Below are 20,600 nucleotides of genomic sequence, written 5' to 3'. Positions count from 1 at the left end.
CACAAGGAGTTACTGTGACACCGCAGCTCAACTACCACCATGCAATTAATACTGGCGGTGTGGGACATGCCCAAGTGACTCACTTGGGGAACAGTTGGGGGATCATCTTCCTCAGTTCCAGTGGGGTTAAGCTGGATTTTTATGAAGGGAACTCTATATAACCCTGGCCTCAAAGCATAGGAACCTAAGTCCTGCACAGGACTTCTGAAATCATGGGCATATCTACACCAGTCACATAGACATTTGCCTTGATTATAGTTCCAACACACTATTGTGATCCTCCAAGTGTCCCTATTTTCCAGGGATAGTCCCTGATTTAGAGAAGCCGTTTCAGTTTCTGATTTGATCCCGGAATGTCCCTCTTCTCCTTAAAAAAGGTAAAGGGACCCTGACCATTAGATCCAGTCATGGCCGACTCTGGGATTGCGGCGCTCATCTCGCTTTACTGGCCAAGGGAGCCAGCGTACAGCTTCCAGGTCATGTGGCCAGCATGACTAAGCCACTTCAGGCGAACCAGAGCAGAGCATGGAAATGCCGTTTACCTTCCCTCCTGAGCACTACCTATTTATCTACTTACACTTGGACGTGTTTTCGAACTGCTAGGTTGACAGGAGCAGGGACCGAGGAATGAGAGCTCACCCTGTTGCGGGGATTCGAACCGCCGACCTTCCGATCAGCAAGTCCTAGGCTCTGTGGTTTAACCCACAGCGCCACCTCTTCTCCTTAGGACGTCCCTATTTTCATTAGAGAAATGTTGAAGGGTATGGAGTTATGTGACCCCCTGAGCCAAGGAGATAAGTAACTATACAAATCTTTAGTTACAGGTAGGTAGCTGTGTTGGTCTGCCATAGTCGAAACAAAATAAAAAACATTCTTTCCAGTAGCACTTTAGAGAGTTTGTTATTGGTATGAGCTTTCGTGTGCATGTGAAGTGTATCTGAAAAAGTGTGCATGCACATGAAAGCTCAAACCAATAACAAACTTCATTGGTCTCTAAAGTGCTACTGGAAGGAATTTTTTTATTTTGTTTCGTATACAAATCTTTAGAAGACATCTGACCCCAAGGTCTCGTTCCTGGTCAGGCACCACCAATGGACCACCCTATGGCCATCTGTTTGAAAGTAATATCCTTTTGCCACTTTGCATTAGCTCACATTGCATTTGCTCACTTTCCCATTTCGTCACCCATTCATTTAGTTTGGAGAGGTCCTTTTGGAGCTCTCTCCAATGCCCTTTTGTTCTGACTGCTGGTAGGGGGCAAAGGTCCCCATGCACCAAGCCATTTCCAGGCTTATCACCGTAAGTATAAAAACAAGAGCCGGAGGCAGGTTTGCAAAGACGTGTGGGTGTCATGGAGCATCATATTGTGGAACATGAGAGGCGGCTTTATCCACAGTCAGACCCCTGATTAATCTAGCACAGGTTTGTCTGCGCTGAATGGCAGCATCTTTCCACCATTTCAGACAGGCATCCTTTTCCAGTAGATGAGCCAATATGCTGAGTTGCTGAGATCTGTTAAGCAAACTGTGAAAATTCTGCTGATCCCTAAGTGTGCTGGTGTCTGTTGTCATCGGTCACTATGATGTTTGGGCTGAAGAAAGCTTTTGAAGCTCCCAAACGATCGACCAGGAGGGAGAGAACTTGCCAGTCGGGCATGTGTCTCTGCCAGGGTTCCACTCGAGCTCCTGACAACTTCCACCCCCACTACCTGGGTTTTATCCTTATAGAATCATAGAATTGTAGAGTCAGAAGGGACCCCGAGGGTCCACTAGTCCAACCCCCTGCAGTGCAGGAATCTCAGCTGAAGCATCCATGACAGGTGGCCATCCAACCTCTGCTTGAAAACCTCCAAGGTCGGAGAGTCCACCCAGCGATGGAGCTAGCCACTCAGCTGCTGAGGGTGGTGCGCACGTCCTGTAGCCAGGGGCAGGGCGTGCTGCATGAAGCCTCTCTGCCACCCCACCCCCCTCAGCTGTAGGGTGACCAAGGGAGAGGTGTAGGGCAGGCACAAGTTCCATGCTGCTGTTTCAGGCAATGCGGACCCTGCAGGCGGCCAAGCCACAACGTCACTCCCAGGAGAGATGCGTGGCTCAGGCAAGCTGCAGGCTCCATGGTTATATGCTTGTGAAACATGGACCACTTATAAACGCCATCTCCAACTCCTCAAAAGATTCCATCAACAGTGTCTCCGAAAAATTTTGCACATCACTTGGGAAGACAGGCAAACTAATACCAGTGTGCTGGAAGAAGCAAAGATCACCAGTGTCAAAGCAACAATTCTTCAACATCAACTTTGTTGGACTGGTCATGTTGTGCAGATGCCTGATGATCGTCTTCCAAAGCAACTACTCTCTTCCAAACTTAAAAATGGAAAGTGTAATGCTGGTGGTCAACAAAAGCAGTTTAAAGACTCTACCAAGGCAAATCTAAAACAATGTAGTATAAACACTGACAAATGGGAAACACTGGCCTGCGAGCGCTCCAATTGGAGAACAGACTTTACCAAAGGTGTCATGGGCTTTGAAGACGCTCAAACTCAGGATGAAAGGGAGGAATGTGCTAAGAGGAAGGCCCGCTTGGCAAACCTTCACCGTGATCAATTCCCACCTGGAAACCAATGTTCCCACTGTGGAAGGAAGTGTGGGTCCAGAATTGGCCTCCACAGCAACTTACAGACTCATTGTTAAAACAGTGCCTATGGGAAGACAATCTTACTCAGCTACAAATGATCACCAAAGAAGTGCCGGCCCCGCAGTGTGGCGCCCAGTGCAAGCCGTATTTTGTTACGTTTGTTGACTGAACTAAAAAGTTTTGTGAGCCTGATTATTATTATTATTTTTAAAAACCCCCTCATATTTTTGTCATGTTGTCACTCTCCCCTGTGATGACACTTGGGGTGGCCCTCACCCCCCCTTCCTCCACCACTGAGTCCACCACCTCCTGAGGGAGACCATACCACTGACAGACCTTACTGTCAGAGAGTTCTTCCTGAAGTTGGGTTGGAATCTCCTTTGTTGTAACTTGAAGCCATTGGTTTCAGTCCTGCCCTCTGGAGCAGGAGGAAACCAGCTTGTCCTTGGGCTAGATCTCACTCCTATGTTGACCCAGAACAGCACACCCGCTCTCCAGCTGCAAAGACTATTTACCACTCATTTATAAATTGTTTGAATTGCCCCAATATTCTCTCATTGAAATGGAAAGAATGAAGTTCAATTATCCTTTTTTTATGACAGTTACAGGAAGAGTGGATGCAAAGGACATTATTTCCAGGATGACCTCCTGCACGGTGGCTGCCTGCTGCTGCAATAAAAGCCTGCCAAGCGAAGGGCCTTTCCTCAAGGACAGAGCATGTGCTTGGCATGCAGAAAGTTCATCTCTAGGTTTTACTGGAAAAGGATGCCTGTCTGAAATGGGGGAGAGATGCTGCTATTCAGTGCAGACAAACCTGTGCTAGATGAATCAGCGGTCTGACTCTGGATAAAGCCGTCTCCCATGTTCCACAATACGATGCTCCAAGGACACCCACACGTCTTTGCAAACCTGCCTCCAGCTCTTTTATTTCCCTTCTTTTCCCTCCCCCTCCCCTTTTATGAAGATCACCCGCTCTGAGACCCCACAGCTAATTCTCCCCTGGCCTCTTCGCTGGCCCAAGTAGGACCAATTCAGTCAGCTAGCCCTGGGGATTATCTAATTGATTTTTTAATTTTATTGTTATTCATGTTTTTATACTGTATTTTATGCTGCTTTTATAATTAAGTGTTTTAAAGAATTTTGAATTTCTTGTTAGCTGCCCTGAGCCTGGTTTTTAAATTGGGAAGGGCGGGGTATAAATAAAAAATTATTATTATTATTATTATTATTATTATTATTATTATTATTATACTTACGGTGAAAGGCCTGGAAATGGATTGGGATATGGAGACATTTGCACCACCTGCCAGCAGTCAGGACTAAGGGGGATTGCGAAGAGCTCCAAAAGGACCTCTCCAAACTAAATGAATCGGTGACAAAATGGGAAAGTGAGCAAATGCAATGTGAGCAAATGCAAAGTGGCAAAAGGATATTACTTTCAAACAGATGGCCATAGGGTGGTCCATTGGTGGTGCCTGACCAGGAACAAGACCTTGGGGTCATGGTAGATAGCTCAAGCAAGATGTTGACCCAGTCTGTGAAAAATGCAAATTCTGAGCTAGGGATTGTAGGGAAGCAGTGGGAAATAAAACTGCCAATATCATAAGCGTTGTTCTGTGCATTATTATTATTATTATTATTATTATTATTATTATTATATTAATTTATTTATACCCCACCCATCGGACCACTCTGGGCGGCTTCCAACAGAACACCAAAATACAATAACCTATTAAACATTAAAAGCTTCCCTAAACAGGGCTGCCTTCAGATGTCTTCTAAAAGTCTGGTAGTTGTTTTTCTCTTTGACATCTGGTGGGAGGGCGTTCCACAGGGCTGGTGCCACTACCAAGAAGGCCCTCTGCGTGGTTCCCTGTAACTTGGCTTCTCACAGGGAAGACCCTTGGCGCTGGACCTCGATGTCCAGGCAGAACGATGGAGGTGGAGATGCTCCTTCAGGTGACTGCGTGTAATGCCTCACCCCACCCCCGGGACACAGTGTCTGGAAAGTGGTGTGGCGGTGATATCCCATATCCTTTTTAGGCTCTTGAGGGATCTTACAAGATGCAGTCAGGACAAACCGCTCTCATGTCAGCACTTTCTGGAGCTGCAAGGCATAGTGTGGCCTTCTCTAGTGGGGACACAGGTGGGTGGTACCCACCCTCTTTAATGTTTCTGGCCTGTGGCAGTCTTCTTCCCCATATGGCCCACTGGACTGTCTTAGAAAGGCAAGACAGCCCATGTTAGACCCCCATACTGTGACCCACCCATCCCCTCCAATATTTTCACAAATGAAAATCGGGATGTCCTATTCAGTAGTAGTAGTAGTAGTAGTAGTAGTAGTAGTAGTAGTAGTAGTAATAATAATAATAATAATAATTAATAATAATAATATGCTTATTTATACCATGTCCATCTGACTGGGCTGCCCCAGCCATTCTTGGCAGCTTCCAATGCATATAAAAACATAATAAAGCATTAAACATTTAAAAACTTCCCCAAACAGGGCTGCATTCAGATGTCTTCTAAAGATTTGTATACGAAACAAAATTAAAAAAATTCCTTCCAGTAGCACCTTAGAGACCAATGAAGTTTGTTATTGGTTTGAGCTTTCATGTGCATGCACACTTTTTCAGATACGCTTCACATGCACACGAAAGCTCATATCAATAACAAAATTTGCTGGTCTCTAAGGTGCTACTGGAAGGAATGTTTTTAATTTTGTTTCGACTATGGCAGACCAACACAGCTACCTACCTGTAACTAAAGATTTGTATAGTTACTTATCTCCTTGGCTCAGGGGGTCACATAACTCCATACCCTTCAACATTTCTCTAATGAAAATAGGGACGTCCTAAGGAGAAGAGGGGACGTGGGTGGCGCTGTGGGTTAAACCACAGAGCCTAGGACTTGCTGATCGGAAGGTCGGCGGTTCGAATCCCCGCAACGGGGTGAGCTCCCATTCCTCGGTCCCTGCTCCTGTCAACCTAGCAGTTCGAAAACACGTCCAAGTGTAAGTAGATAAATAGGTAGTGCTCAGGAGGGAAGGTAAACAGCATTTCCGTGCTCTGCTCTGGTTCACCTGAAGTGGCTTAGTCCTGCTGGCCACATGACCTGGAAGCTGTACGCCAGCTCCCTTGGCCAGTAAAGCGAGATGAGCGCCGCAACCCCAGAGTCGGCCATGACTGGATCTAATGGTCAGGGTCCCTTTACCTTTTTTAAGGAGAAGAGGGACATTCCGGGATCAAATCAGAAACTGAAACGGCTTCTCTAAATCAGGGACTATCCCTGGAAAATAGGGACACTTGGAGGATCACAATAGTGTGTTGGAACTATAATCAAGGAAAATGTCTATGTGACTGGTGTAGATATGCCCCTGATTTCAGAAGTCCTGTGCAGGACTTAGGCTCCCATGCTTTGAGGGCAGGGTTATATAGAGTTCCTTCATAAAAATCCAGCTTAACCCCACTGGAACTGAGGAAGATGATCCCCCAACTGTTCCCCAAGTGAGTCACTTGGGCATCTCCCACACCGCCAGTATTAATTGCATGGTGGTAGTTGAGCTGCGGTGTCACAGTAACTCCTTGTGGCGAAAATGGCACAGGGCAGAATCAGGATAGTAATTAAGAGACCCTGATGGAAAGGATTAGCTTTGGCACACACTAAGCTCATGGTTGAAACATCTGCCTGGCTGCAATCTCCCACTCCAGTCATCAAGCAAGAGCTTGACTTGCCCCATGACGGAGTTCAATGCTGGGTGGTTCTCAATGAGGGAGTTGGGGCATTTCCCAGCCACAACGGAGTCCCATTCAATCAGTGAAGGCTGAGTGGAATGAGGAATTTATCCTTGTCCTTTCCAGCTAAGCGTTAACCACAAGCAGGGTGCTACAGTACCACCATGCAAACCTGCTTGTGTCTGATAGTCTGTGAAGTTTTGGACAGTTTTGACCCAACACCTCGTGTCCTGTTTCAGTGCTTTCACCACTCTCAAGGGGCCACAGAATGCACCTGCTTGGACAAGGCCATTATTCAGGTCTATGCTGTCCAGTCAAAGGCAGCTATGGGCTGCGATGCTCATCTTCCATTTCAGGCCAAGGGAGCCCCTTCCAATTCTTTGAAGTCTATGTTCAAGGTTCTTGGGCCCAAACTATCTTCTGGACTTTCTGATTCCTAATGTTCCACTTCGCTCACCGGTATCTTCTGATAGGGCACTTTTACCCTTTGGTGCTTCACTGATATTGTTGCACGATTGTGGGCTTTTAATTCCCTACCCCACCCCAGTGCAGTTCATAGCCATTTAAATAAATGCCCCCAACTCCTACCTTATTGCATATACTATTTGACAGCTGCATAAAGCCGCCAGATTAAGATGTTTGGGGTGATGCATTTATTCTTGGTCCCCCACTGTGTTGCAAAGGATCACCATGACAATAATTGCCCAATAATCAGCAAATACTCCCACATGATTTACTTACCCAGGTGGGGTTTTGACAGATGTTGCAGGATGTTTGCCCTGCGGCTATTTATTCCACAACTGAGAAGTTTACTGATCATAAATTCGCTGGCCCACTGCCACAAAATTCTGTATAAATAAAGGGTTTCTGCAATCTCGTCCTTCAACCATTCTTCAGCCTTGCTCTTCTCTCCTGCAATTCTGAGATCCCAGCCAATTGTGCACCATGAAGACTGCTTTCGTGCTCTTGGCTTTGGCCTTCTTGGTTTTCCAGGCAACGGCTAAGCCAAATCCTGATGTTTTAGCAGAAGATGATGCCCAAATGCCAGCGGGTGAGTAGAATTAAGCAAAAACGTATCCCTCCCCCCTTTCTCTTTCTTTCCCCTCCTCTTGCAATAGTGTGTCCATATCATTGTGGTTCCTTCACCTTTCCAATTTGTTTCTTTTCTCATGCCCTCAATCTCCTGCATCTGCTGGCTTCTACCACTAGGTCTAGAGTTGAAGGGCATCATGCAAGGTCCCACAGATTCTTACATTAGCTGTTTCCAGAATCCTGTCTCTTCACCCAGCCAAAAGTCAGTTGATCTGCACACAAGAAGACACAGTATATACCCAAGAGCAATTTGGCCACCACTTTTGTTTAGACGTATCAGCATCACTATTGGTTCTGAAGGAAAGATGCTGCCACTTTCTAACTTCTCAGTTGCTCGCCAAACACCCAGGATGTGCCTTGCAACCACATTCTGAATGTCAAATATGAGCCCTAAAGCCTTTGAGAGAGCTGCAGTGGTTACAGGATGACATGTGTTATCTAAAACGGGTCTTGGGAGCCTTTGGCCCATGGGTCAAATTAGACCCATCAGGGATTCTAATTTGGCCCCAAAGTCTGTTTTCATCCAGTCACGGCCACCTGCCCCACACCTGACTTCATATAATATTAGGTGTGGGGCATGTAAAGCTGCAGTGGCAAAGGAACAACTAGGAATCTGGTCCTGATTTTATCTCTACAAGTGAGGACTTCAGCACCCTTTAGTTTTTGCACCAAATGCAAACCCCATAGGGATTAGTTTCACTTGAGAGCTCCTGGTCAGAGCCACCAAGTAAAGAGAACGCCTGAAAGGAGGGGCTTGCTTTCTGGCCTGCTTTCAACAGGAATCTTTGTAGCCATGAGCAAGGGATGTGAGTGATGCTGTGGTTTAAACCACTGAGCCTCTTGGGCTTGCCAATCGGAAGGTCAGTGGTTTGAATCCACATGACAGGGTGAGCTCCTGTTGCTCTGTCCCAGTTTGCAGTTCAAAAGCATATCAGCACAATTAGACAAACAGGTACCACTGCAGGAAGGTTAACTGTGTTTCCGTATGTTGTGGCATTCGTCATGGTGTCCCGTTGTGCCAGAAGCAGTTTAGTCATGCTGGCCACATGATCTGGAAAGCGGTCGGCAGAGAAATGCCAGCTCTCTCAGCCTGAAGGTCACACCCCATAGTCGCCTTTGACTGGACTTAACCGCCTAGGGGTCCTTTACCTTTACCTGCAACCATGGCTTGAATTCAAGCAGAGGAAGCAAAGACTCCAGAGCACGTCTGAGTGTACTTTCAATCCTTCCCTTTAATTTGAATCACCAATGCTTGGTGATGGACAGTTGGCTAGCACCATCTATCTGCCGAAAGTGGTCCAGTTCTGCCTTCGGCAGCACGTATACTAAAATTGGAATGATACAGAGAAGATTAGCAAAAGTGGTCCAGTTCTGCATCTCAGCCACTGACTGCTGGATCTAGTTTCTTTCATATAGACCCATTCCAATATGGCTTCAGGTTTGGGCATGACTTTGGTCACCCTGACGGATGACTTTTATCGGAAGTGATGTGGTTCTAAACCAGAGTTTCACAAACATGGGTCTCCAGCTGTTTTTGGACTACAATTCCCATCTTCCCAAGCCACTGTTTCTGCTAGTTAGGGATGATGGGAGTTGTAGCCCCAAAATAGCTGGAGACCCAAGGTTGGAACACCCTGGTCTACTTTCTTGACTCTCCTTAACTTCTCAGTGGCTTTCAGTACCATGAGAACAGAGGGTTAGGGGCACAACGTTGCAGTGTCTCCACTCCTCTCTTAAGGGCCACCAAGAGGGAATAGAATCAGGATGCTACCATCTAGACCTATAGCATTGACACTGTGCCGTCCCTCAATATCCCATATTGCCTCGCTTGCTGTTCAACATTTATGTGACACCACTGGGAGATGTTATCCAGAGATCGGGATACCCAGCTCTCTCCCTCCATTCTATCTGAATCAGGAGAAGCTGTTCAGGTGCTGGGCCAGTGTCTGAAGGCAGATGGGGGTCAATAAACAGAAGCTGCATCCTTACAGTTATTTCTTGGGTATGAGAATTTGGAAGACAGTTACCGTATTCTGGATAGGGCACCAGACTTCCTGAAGGAGCAAGTGTGCTGCTTGGAGGTGCTCCTTCATTTTAGATGGGCAACGAGTGCCTATGCCCAGTAATCACTGACAGTCTCCCATGTAGACTTTAATGAGATCTGGGTCAATCTGACCTTGAAAGTGGTCCAAAAGTTGAGGCTGGCACAGAATACTGCAGCCCAAATGCAATGGGGCACCATTGGACAGGAACACATCCTGTACTGGCTGCCAGTGAGAGAACAGATGTGATTCCAGGTAGTGACTAAGAATGATGGAGAAATTTCATTCGGTTAGCAGTTAAAGGTTTAGGTCCCTAATTCACACTTTCCTGGAAAATACACAAATGGAAACACAGCCATCCTTCAAAATTGACACATTACTCAATTTTGGTTTTAAATATTGTTTTATTATAAAGAAAAATGCAAAGATTATCGTCAAATATCTTCTCTTTTTTTGGTCCAAATGAAAACATTAATCTAGAGGGGGCAAAGAAAAAGAGAATAACAGAAAATAATGGGGTAAAGCATGTCTAAATAGGCACATATTAATGAAAATGACATGCAACAAGTACCATATTATGTACAAGTGCTTTGGAAAAATGTCTGTCTTTGCTTGCAAAATATGGGTTTATTAGCTGGTGAATTTTCATGACGACTTTTTAAAAATAAAATCTGCAAACTAGTATGGAAAGATGGTGAATGGAACTTGGTTTTTTTTGGGGGGGGTGGAAAATGGGGACTTCAGAGAAACTGAATTTGACCAACTCACCCAATGCTCTTTGCTGGCAACAAGGCTGAGATCTTGTTCAGAAAGAAACAAGATCTCTGACCATTCTGCAGAGTAGCCTTACCAAAACCTGTGCAGATGTTTACAACAGTATAACCAGCAGCACCTGTGTAGAGAAGTGAAACTCCATGTTATATCATCATCATCATCATTAATTTTATTTTGGTTAGACACTTTTCTTACCACATAACTCAAAGAGCGGTTTACAGTAAAACCAACAATAAAAATGAGAACCAAAGCTAACAATAAAAAAGTGGGAACATATATTATGCTCTAATTTGGAAAACTTTACAGAAAAGCAGTGTCCGCTATGTTAAAGTGAGATAAGACTAAGCTAAGCCAAAGAAAGGAGAGGTACCTGATAAGCATGTTAAGGTCTCTTGCCTTTTCTTTTCTTTCCTGCAGAAGATGTTCCCCGCCCAAGAAATGCCATGGTATGCAATGCTATGGGGGGAAATTGCCGCCCTGGATGCCATGCCTATGAGAAGCCTGTTGGAAAATGCTTTGCAAGTATGTATTGCTGTGTGGGATTCCAGTAGAGAGCCTGCTCAAGGGAGATGCAAGGAAGACCAAGAGCGTACGATCGGAACAGAGGAAGAATCCACCTCCCAATCAAGATGGATTAATGCTAAACCTCTCTTTTTTTGATTAAAACTGAGTTTGCTTCCAATTCAGTGGCCATCTAGTATTTTATTCTTCCTCAAAGCATTTGATCACTTCTAGTTATCACTAGCACTAAACTACCATTGTTGCTGTAACTACTACTACAAACTCCCCCCGTGCCCCCAATTATCTGAAACAGTCACAATTTTCTTGATTTCTTGATTTGATTTATTATACAGTGGTACCTCTGGATGCGAACAGGATCCGTGCTGGAGCCCCGTTCGCATCTTGAAGCAAACGTAGCTAACGATGGCACGTCTGCGCACGCACACATCAAATTTAGCTGCTTTTGCGCATGACGTCATTTTGAGCCTCTGTGCATCTGCAAGCAGTGAAACCCAGAAGTAATGCGCTCCGTTACTTCTGGATTGCCACAGAGTGCAACTCGAACGCGCACATCCCGAAGCACATTCAACGCGAGGTATGACTTTATTTCTATGCCATTTTTCACTCAGAGGAATCACAAAAAGATAATAAATAAGCAACAACAACAACAACATTTATTATTTATATACTGTCAGTCTGACTGGGTTGCCCCAGCCACTTTGAGTGGCTTCCAACAAATTGAAACATGGTGAGACATCAAACATTAAAAAACTTCCCTATGCAGGGAAATAATATACAGTGGTGCCCCGCAAGACAAATGCCTTGCAAGACAGAAAACCCGCTAGACGAAAGGGTTTTCCGTTTTGGAGGTGCTTCGCAGGACGAATTTCTCTATGGGCTTGCTTCGCAAGACGAAAATGTCTTGCGATTTTTGCGATTTTTTTTCACTCCCCACCCCCTTTTTCTAAGGCACTAAGCTGCTAATAGCCTTTTAGCAGCTAATCCGCTAATCCCTTAAGCCTTTAATAGCCGCTAATAGCCGCTAAACCGCTAATAGCGCTAATCCGCTAATCCTCTAATAGGGTTGCTTCGCAAGATGAAAAAACCGCTAGACGAAGAGACTCCCGGAACGGATTCTTTTTGTCTTGCGAGGCACCACTGTATTGCAAGCTGATAATGGAATGTGACAAATATCACTTAAATCATACAGAACATTCAACAAATTATTTGCCAACTACAGGCTATAAAGCACTATTAGCAAAGCAACAACAACAACAAAAAAAAGCAAAGCAGCACAATTACAACAAAAGTTATATTATGAGATTCACAAAGTATTACAGCATTCATAACCAATAAAGCAATCTTAACGAGGAAAAAATAGCAACGAAAAAATAAACTAAGCACTCTTGAATTCATACACTCTTCTCAACTCTCATGACTCATAATATTCCGCTCATTAAAATACACATCTTTAAAAATGTTTGTTTAGGTGTTTCTATACCACTATATCATAAAATAAAACATGGTAGGACACAACCCAATGTCTTCAAGTCACAAGACAAGAGAACTCGACTAAGCATTATTTCTGAGAGCAAGAGCAGTTCAACAGTGGAACGGTCTCCCTTGGGAGGTAGTGGACCCTCCTTCCTTTAAGGTTTTCAAGCAGAGGTTGGATGGCCACCTGTCATGGATGCTTCAGCTGAGATTCCTGCACTGCAGGGGGTGGGACTAGCTGACCCTCAGGGTCCCTTCTGACTCTACAATTCTACCATTCTATAAGGATAAAACCCAGGTAGTGGGGGTGAAAGTTGTCAGGAGCTTGGCCTACCCTTGAGTAGAACCCTGGCAGAGACACATGCCTGACTGGTAAGTTCTCTCCCTCCTGGTCGATCGTTTGGGAGCTTCAAAAGCTTTCTTCAGCCCAAACATCATAGTGACCGATGCCAACAGACACCAGCACACTTAGGGATCCGCAGAGTTTGCACAGTTTGCTTAACAGACCTCAGCAACTCAGCATTTTGGCTAATCTACTTTATATACATATAAAGACACATGGAGCACTGCAACATGTCTCCCTCTCTCTCTAGCGTCAGACAGCAAAGAGAAAAAGAACAAAGGACAATAGTCCCACTTCACGGAACACAGTAACACAAACATCCTGTCTCCATCACTTCCCACTCTATGGAGTCAAAACATATACCGTCATGTGATAGACAAGAATCCCATGACTGCCATCATGGAGCAGGAATTCTAACAGAAGTGAAGGAAGGTGGAGCTTTTTTTGTGACTGAAAGATCCAGCTTCTAATCTCATGAAGGAATTTTACCAGGGCTCTCCAATTCCCCTCTGGGGAGAGGTTGCTGAAGTCATCTTGTTCCTGCCCGATCTGTGCTTTTTGCTACTTCTGCTAATGGTGCTTTGCTCAAAAGATGCTGGGCATTCAAGCCCTTCTGCCTCTGTGCCCTACAGCCAAGTTTCCAGTCCTGGCAAATAAGCTTTGCACTTCCGCTCGTGCAACAGGGCTTCGCACCCCCTCCTTCCCTCAAACACCCCCATGCCTCCCCCCAATGGCTTGTGGGTATGGGCGAACTCCCAGAATGGCACACAGGGGTAGAAGAGGGGGGAACCATTCCACCTGGCAAGCTCAAATGCTTAGGATTGCCTTGATGTGGTGCTGAATTCCTCCCTCTATCCTCCGATGTCACACTCACCTTTCCAAAACAATCGCCTAATCTAAGATAGGAACCTGTGTATTACAAACTCTGTGTCCTTTTAAAACATAGAATAAAATGCAAACAGTGGGGCTAAAATATCACAAATTGCACACACACACACACACACACATACACACACACACGTGTAGCATTTCTCTGCTAAGCCAAAGCACACAAGATAAGAACAGCTTTATTGCAGATAATATTGTTTTATTATCACCGTGCTAATTTAACACCTGTTAACACTTGGCCCGATAAAGGCTACTCATATTTACATTCCGGAGTTTCCGCCCCAGTTTGTGTGTATGCATGTGTGCAATATACATATAAATCTTTTTCTCCGTAGAAACATACAAAGAACTTTGAACACAAATAAAATTCTGAACATAACCCAGAACATTTATTAATTTATTTCATGAAATTTATACACTGCTCTATTGTTGTTGTTGTTTTTTAAAAAAGAATTCAAAGTGGCTTATGAAAAAGATGAAACAATAAAATCATCAATAAGGAATCAGGTGGGTAGCCGTGTTGGTCTGACACAGTCGAAATAAATTTTAAAAATTAAAAAAAAATTCCAGTAGCACCTTAGAGACCAACTATGTTTGTTCTGAGTATAAGCTTTCGTGCGCATACACACTTCTTCAGATACACTGAAACAGAATCTGAAGAACCGTATCTGAAGAAGTGTGCGTCCACTCTGGGCAGCTTCCAACATATATAAAAACATAATAAAACATTAAACATTTGAAAAAACCCTTCAGACAGCTTGAGTGTCAGATAACTCCATACCCTCAGGAGCGTCGCTAGTGGGGTGTGGGGGTGTGGTCCGCCCCAAGTGTCTTGCCTGGGGGGGGGGGGTGACAAAAGGTCAGGGCGAGAGAGGTAAGGACCCTCCCTCCCTGCCAGGAATCAATCAAGGGTTCTGTTCCTAGAATCATAGTAATCCAGCCCCCTGCAGTACAGGAATCAGTTTCTTTGCTTTCCACGGCCTCCAGTCCTGCAAGGAGAGCATTTTGTCTGGTTTCATTGTGACGTGGGAAATGGGAAATGAAGGGATTAAGCAGGCACATGCACACATATGCATGTTGAACTGTTTCTTTAAATCTAAAGGCTCATCATTGTTTCACCCAATGTGTATACCTTTAAGGGGCCAGAGCAAGGGCCAGAGCAGACTAACAAGATCCAGCTTTACAGCTGTGAGGCATAGCAGGTGCTGCTGAGTTGCATTGATTAAGCTGTGTTGGGAATTGGCTGCAGTATATAAGGAGCAGCACCTAGCTCTGCCATTTACCCTGGGGGATGGGTTGGTGGTTGGGTCGTGTTTGTTTGTAGATGTATTTGGTGTATAAGGAGTTTTTGTTTTTCTTATTAAAACCTTGTTTAAGTTATTTTTGAGTCCCTTTTCTTTTTAATGCAAGCTCTCCCCAGCAAGCTCTCTGCAGCGTTACTACACTGCGAAAAGCCAACAATGCATGCCTGTTACTCTCTCGGAAACCCTTGGCATTTAGTGAAAACAGGAAATCTGTGGAAAGCTCCGGGAGGCTATATTAGTCTTATAAGGTGCCAAATGATGGCAAGCTGCATTGGCAAGGAGGCTTTCTCATAAGTTCAGATTAATGCAAGGAAAGAAGCACATTTACACCACAGCGTGGTGCAGTTTTATCATGCACACCAACAAACTGGGGGGAAAGGAGCACAGTAGCTGCATATACAGGTCTGGAAACATAAAGAAAAACAATTTGAGGAGGCTGTGTGTTCCGTTAAGAGGTTGTTTATTGAAAGATGGGGGGCAAATTAACCAAAGGTTCGCTGAAAATATTGGAATCAATTAATCCATGATTTATTCATAGTGAGTCCCTCATTCTTCCTCATGGTTGCAGAAACTTCTGCTGGGGTTTTTTCAGGATTCCACCTAATCTTGCATCAGCGCACTTCAGAACATCAGAAAACAGGAAGTCGAATTCCGCCCCCCCCCATCACCCATCATTCTCAGAAAGTCAGCGCTGTCTCTGGAGTGTTCAAGCAGAAGTTCTTTACTTTCAGTGCAAACTCAGTTGGTTTGCCTACAGTTACCTTTACCTACAGTTATATACAAAAAAACTCCCTCCCTTCCCCAAGACAAGGTCATTTCATCCCTGTTCGGGAGTAGTTTACCCCCTGGGTTTAACACAAAGAAACAGAAGATGAACTATCAACTTAATGTCCTGAGTCATAAAAGAAAAAGGTGGGGGAGGAAATACAGAGGAAACAATCTTGGACAATTAGCCATGCTTGCTGGAAACACTCAACCAATGAACTAGAGTACTCCTTTCCCACTGTCCTGGGATTAAACTCCAGTAGACATAATGGCAATGATCCCTGAGTAAACATGCAAAGCATTGTGTCATTAGAAGCCAAGCTTCGTGGAGAGCCTGCCCTAACTTAAAAAGGTAAAGGTAAAGGGACCCCTGACCATTAAGTCCAGTCGTGGATGACTCTCGGGTTGAGGCGCTCATTTCACTTTACTGGCCGAAAGAGCCAGCGTACAGTTTCTGGGTCATGTGGCCAGCATGACTAAGCCGCTTCTGGCGAACCAGAGCAGCACACGGAAATGCTGTTTACCTTCCTGCCAGAGCGGTACCTATTTATCTACTTGCACTTTGACGTGCTTTTGAACTGCTAGGTTGGCAGGAGCAGGGACCGAGCAACAGGAGCTCACCCCGTCACGGGAATGCCGACCACCTGATCAGCAAGCCCTAGGCTCTGTGGTTTAACCCACAGCACCACCCACATCCCTTGCCCCAACTTAGTCATCCTTTATTTTTATATTATTATTATTATTATTATCATCATCATCATCATCATCATCATCATCAAATAAGCAAGAATTTCAGATTCCCCAATTTTTCACGTAGGCAAACATAAAACATAAAGAAAAACCACCTGAGTCAGGTTTATGTGCAGTTAATGAGTTGTTTATTGAAAGAAGGATTGAGAATTAACCCATGATTTGGTGAAAGGAGTGGAATCAATTAACCAGCAACTTCTGTGAAAGGAGTGGAGTGGCACATTCTTCCTGGTGATTGTAGAAAGGTCTGCCACTGGGTTTCTCAGGACTCTGACATCTGACATCAGCGCACGCAGCACTTCAGAACCGCAGAAAATGGGCAGTCGTTATACCGTTCTTTGAATGCCAAGCCATTGTGACATGAGAAGCCCCGGGGCAGGCAGTATCCATTGAAGCCTTGGCACAGGACCACCTTAAGTCGTTCAGAATCGTCTGGCTGGGGCATCAGCCCAGGGTCTGCATATAAAAGAGAAAAGCAGCATTAGTGAATATTCTTCAAGGGTCAACAGACATAGAAAAGAGCGAAGACCTCAGGAACTTAAGTTTATGTGAGGGGAGATCCTGGCTGGCAGAACATCATGATGGTGAAAGTAGTTCAGTTCCATTAGGGCAAACTGGGCACTTCCCACTCCCAAACCTCAGATCGCTTCCAGACAGCTTTCATCTGCCTGCCTCCCCCCCCCTTTTTTTTTACAATTTTCTTTTGATTTTCAAAAGTTAATTACATATTTGGTTTCCCCCAATATTGTGAACTCCTCCTCTAAGCCTCCATGGTTTCCTTGTTTCCCCTTATCCTGCTGCAAATTACATCTTACATCCTTCCTCATACCCTATGTGGAGTTGGCAAGTTTGACATCAAGAATCAGAGACCAGGAGGCGTCTGTGATTAGAGAGGGGTGGAAGCTTTGTGGTATTTGAAGAAATGTAATAAATGACATGGGTGGTGCAAGGGATGCGGGTGGCACTGTGGTCTAAGGCACTGAGCCTCTTGGGCTTGCCAATCAGAAGGTTGGCGGTTCAAATCCCCATGATGGGGTGAGCTCCCATTGCTCGGTCCCAGCTCCTGCCAACCTAGCAGTTCAAAAGCATGCCAAAAAGTGCAAGTAGATAAATAGGTACCGCTTCCCCGGGAAGGTAAACAGCATTTCTGTGCACTGCTCTGGTTTCAGTGTTCCGTTGCACCAGAAGCGGCTTGGTCATGCTGGCCACATGACCCAGAAAAACTGTCCGCGGAGCGGACAAATGCTGGCTCCCTCAGCCTGTAAAGTGAGATGAACACTGCAACCCCAGAGTCGTCTGAGACTGGAGCCAGCAGAAGTGATGGCACTAAGATTAGGGAAAGGGTTTGGGAGAGAGGGAGAGAGAGGACATGGAAAAAGGGATGCCCTGCAAATTTGGATTCCAGTCTCAGCCACTGCCACAAAGAAGCTCCTGACAGATTGCTTCTGAGGGATTATGGGGGGGGGGGCAGCCCATCCCAACCGCTGAAGGAAGGTCAAGAAGAAAGTCCTAAAACACAAAGTCCCATCAAACTCAGTAAGAAGTAAATCCGTCATGATGAGCTAGACAATGAACCAGATTGCCCAGGTCCTTCCTATGAGACTGAGTCCATGATAACTAAAGCTTGTAAGTCAAAAGAATTCTCTTTCTGCAATAATATGGCTGAGCTAACCTAGAGTTGTACTTCTAACCGTGATTCTAGGATTCCTCCACAAGCTGCAATATGAAAGAATGACCATTTTCAGCCCAACTTACCCTCTTTCAACTTCATTTCAGGGTCAAGAGGCTCCTTGGCTTCATCCTCGGAAGGTGGTTGGGGATTGGCCTGGACCTGGTAGACCAAGAAGGCAACAGCAAAGAGAACGTAGAGCATCTTCATGGTGGAAGATTGGCTGCAGTCGCAATGCTAATGGAACGAAAAGGCTCAATGAAGAGAAGGGTGGAGAATCTATGGAAGCTTTGCTGGTATTTATACGGTTTATACCAGGAAAAGGGCAGAATGTTGTTAGCGACTGTTGTCACTCAACAATCCAAATCATTTGAAATACATTCATTCTGCATTTTATGAAATGTTTGTTGACCCTGAAATTCTGATTCCCCAAACTATTATTCTCTTTGTTGTCATCTCAGCTATCTGATTTTGTATCTATTGACTTAACAACACCCAAGCTTACAGAATACCTTACAGGCCTTACAGAATGCGGCCAGATTCAATCAATCACTCTCTTTATTATTGTCAGTGACAGATATTCAGAAAGAAACATGTGATGTAACCCAGTCCTGCATTGTAGGAGCTTGGAATAGATGACTCTTGGGGTACCTTCCAACTTTACAATTCTGTGATTCGTGTGCGTGTGTGTATTTTTTATTTTATTTTATTTTTGCAGAGGACACCAACGACCATAACATCCTTCTGGACCGTCTAGAGGGGCTGGGAGCACTGTTATACAGTGTTTCTGCTCCTTCCTCCTGGACCGTGTTCAGAAAGTGGTGGTGGGGTATGAGTGTTCAGACCCCTGGGCTCTCACTTGTGGGGTGCCTCAGGGTTCCATCCTCTCCCCCATGCTTTTCAACATTTATATGCAGCCACTGGGAGAGATCATCAGGGGGTTTGGGCTGGGTGTTCATCAGTATGCAGATGATACCCAGCTCTACCTCTCTTTCAAATCAGAACCAGTGAAAGCGGTGAAGGTCCTTTGAAGGTGACCGGGAAACTACAACTAATCCAGAATGCGGCAGCTAGACTGGTGACTGGGAGTGGCCGCTGAGACCATATAAGACTGGTCCTGAGAGTTCTGCATTGGCTCCCAGTATGTTTCCAAGCACAATTTAAAGCATTGGTGCTGACCTTTAAAGCCCTAAGTGGCCTCGGTCCAGTATACCTGAAGGACCTGGCTAGGTGAGGGCGAGAGAGGTAAGAAGCCTCCCTCCCTGCCAGGAATCAATCAAGGGTTATATTCCTAGAATCATAGTAATCCAGCCCCCTGCAGTACAGGAATCAGTTTCTTTGCTTTCCACGGCCTCCAGTCCTGGAAGGAGAGCATTTCATCTGATTTCATTATGATGTGGGAAATGGGAAACGAAGGGATTAAGCAGGCACATGCACACATATGCATGCCTGTTACTTTCTCGGAAACCCTTGGCATTCAGTGGGAAACCGGATATCTGTGCAAAGCTTTAGGAGGCTATGTTAGCCTTATAAGATGCCAAATGATGCCAAGCTGCATTGGCAAGGAGGCTTTCTCATAATTTCAGATTAATGCAAGGAAAGAAGCACATTTTCACTGCAGCGTGGTGCAATTTTATCGTGCGCACCAACAAACTGGGGGAAAGAAGCATAGTAGCTGCATATACAGGGATCTAGACTGGAAATGCGGGACATGGGTGGCGCTGTGCTTTAAACCACAGAGGCTAGGGCTTGCCAACCAGAAGATCGGCGGTTCGAATCCCCATGATGGGTTGAGCTCCCGTTGCTCAGTCCCTGCTCCTGCCAACCTAGCAGTTAGAAAGCACATCAAAGTGCAAGTAGATAAATAGGTACTGCTCCGGTGGGAAGGTAAATGGCGTTTCCGTGTGCTGTTCTGGTTCGCCAGAAGTGGCATAGTCATGCTGGCCACATGACCCGGAAGCTGTACGCCGGCTCCCTTGGCCAATAAAGTGAGATGAGAGCCACAACCCCAGAGTCGGCCACGACTGGACCTAATGGTCAGGGGTCCCTTTACCTTTACCTTTTAGACTGGAAACATAAAGGAAAACAATTTGAGGAGGTTGTGTGAATAGGTTGTTTATTGAAAGATGAAAGATGCTGAAAGGATTGGAATCAATTAACCCATGATTTATTCAGAGTGAGTTCCTCATTCTTCCTTGTACTTGCAGAAACTTCTGCTGGGGGTTTCTCGGGATTCCACCTTCTCTTGCATCAGCGCACGCAGCACTTCAGAACATCAGAAAACGGGCAGTCGTTCCATGGTTCCTTGAACGCCAAGCCATTGTGACACTGGAAGTCACGTGGCAGGCAATAGCCATCGTTGTCAGAGCACAGAACTACCTGAAACCGTGAAGAATCCTTTGGTTCTGGGTTCAGCCCAGGGCCTGCATATAAAAAGAAAGAAAGGGGAGCATTCTTCAAAATATTTGAAGAGCTCTCGAAGAGCAAAGGACTTCTTGAAGGGCAGATTTCAGTAGATATGCATTTTTGTACACATCATTGAGCTGGGAACCACCTTGCAAAATTCACAGAAGGGGCGAATTTCAAACAATGGCTGGAGTGCAAACCGAATAG

The 20,600-nt window shown here is 45.3% G+C and overlaps 1 protein-coding gene and 1 long non-coding RNA gene across 2 annotated transcripts in view; one reads left to right on the top strand and one right to left on the bottom strand.

Annotated features, from left to right (window-relative positions):
- The window catches only part of BLK (BLK proto-oncogene, Src family tyrosine kinase), an 819,573-nt gene that overhangs the window by 27,612 nt on the left and 771,361 nt on the right, over positions 1 to 20,600 (bottom strand). The window lies entirely within an intron of this gene.
- Positions 7,251 to 10,955, top strand: LOC310675131. Its single transcript, XR_014509970.1, has 2 exons — positions 7,251 to 7,416; positions 10,691 to 10,955. It is a non-coding gene; the product is annotated as an uncharacterized lncRNA (long non-coding RNA).

Source organism: Podarcis tiliguerta (genome assembly GCF_965153285.1).
Source record: "Podarcis tiliguerta genome assembly, chromosome: 3".
NCBI lineage: Eukaryota > Metazoa > Chordata > Lepidosauria > Squamata > Lacertidae > Podarcis > Podarcis tiliguerta.
This window is presented reverse-complemented; position numbering and strand designations above follow the sequence as displayed.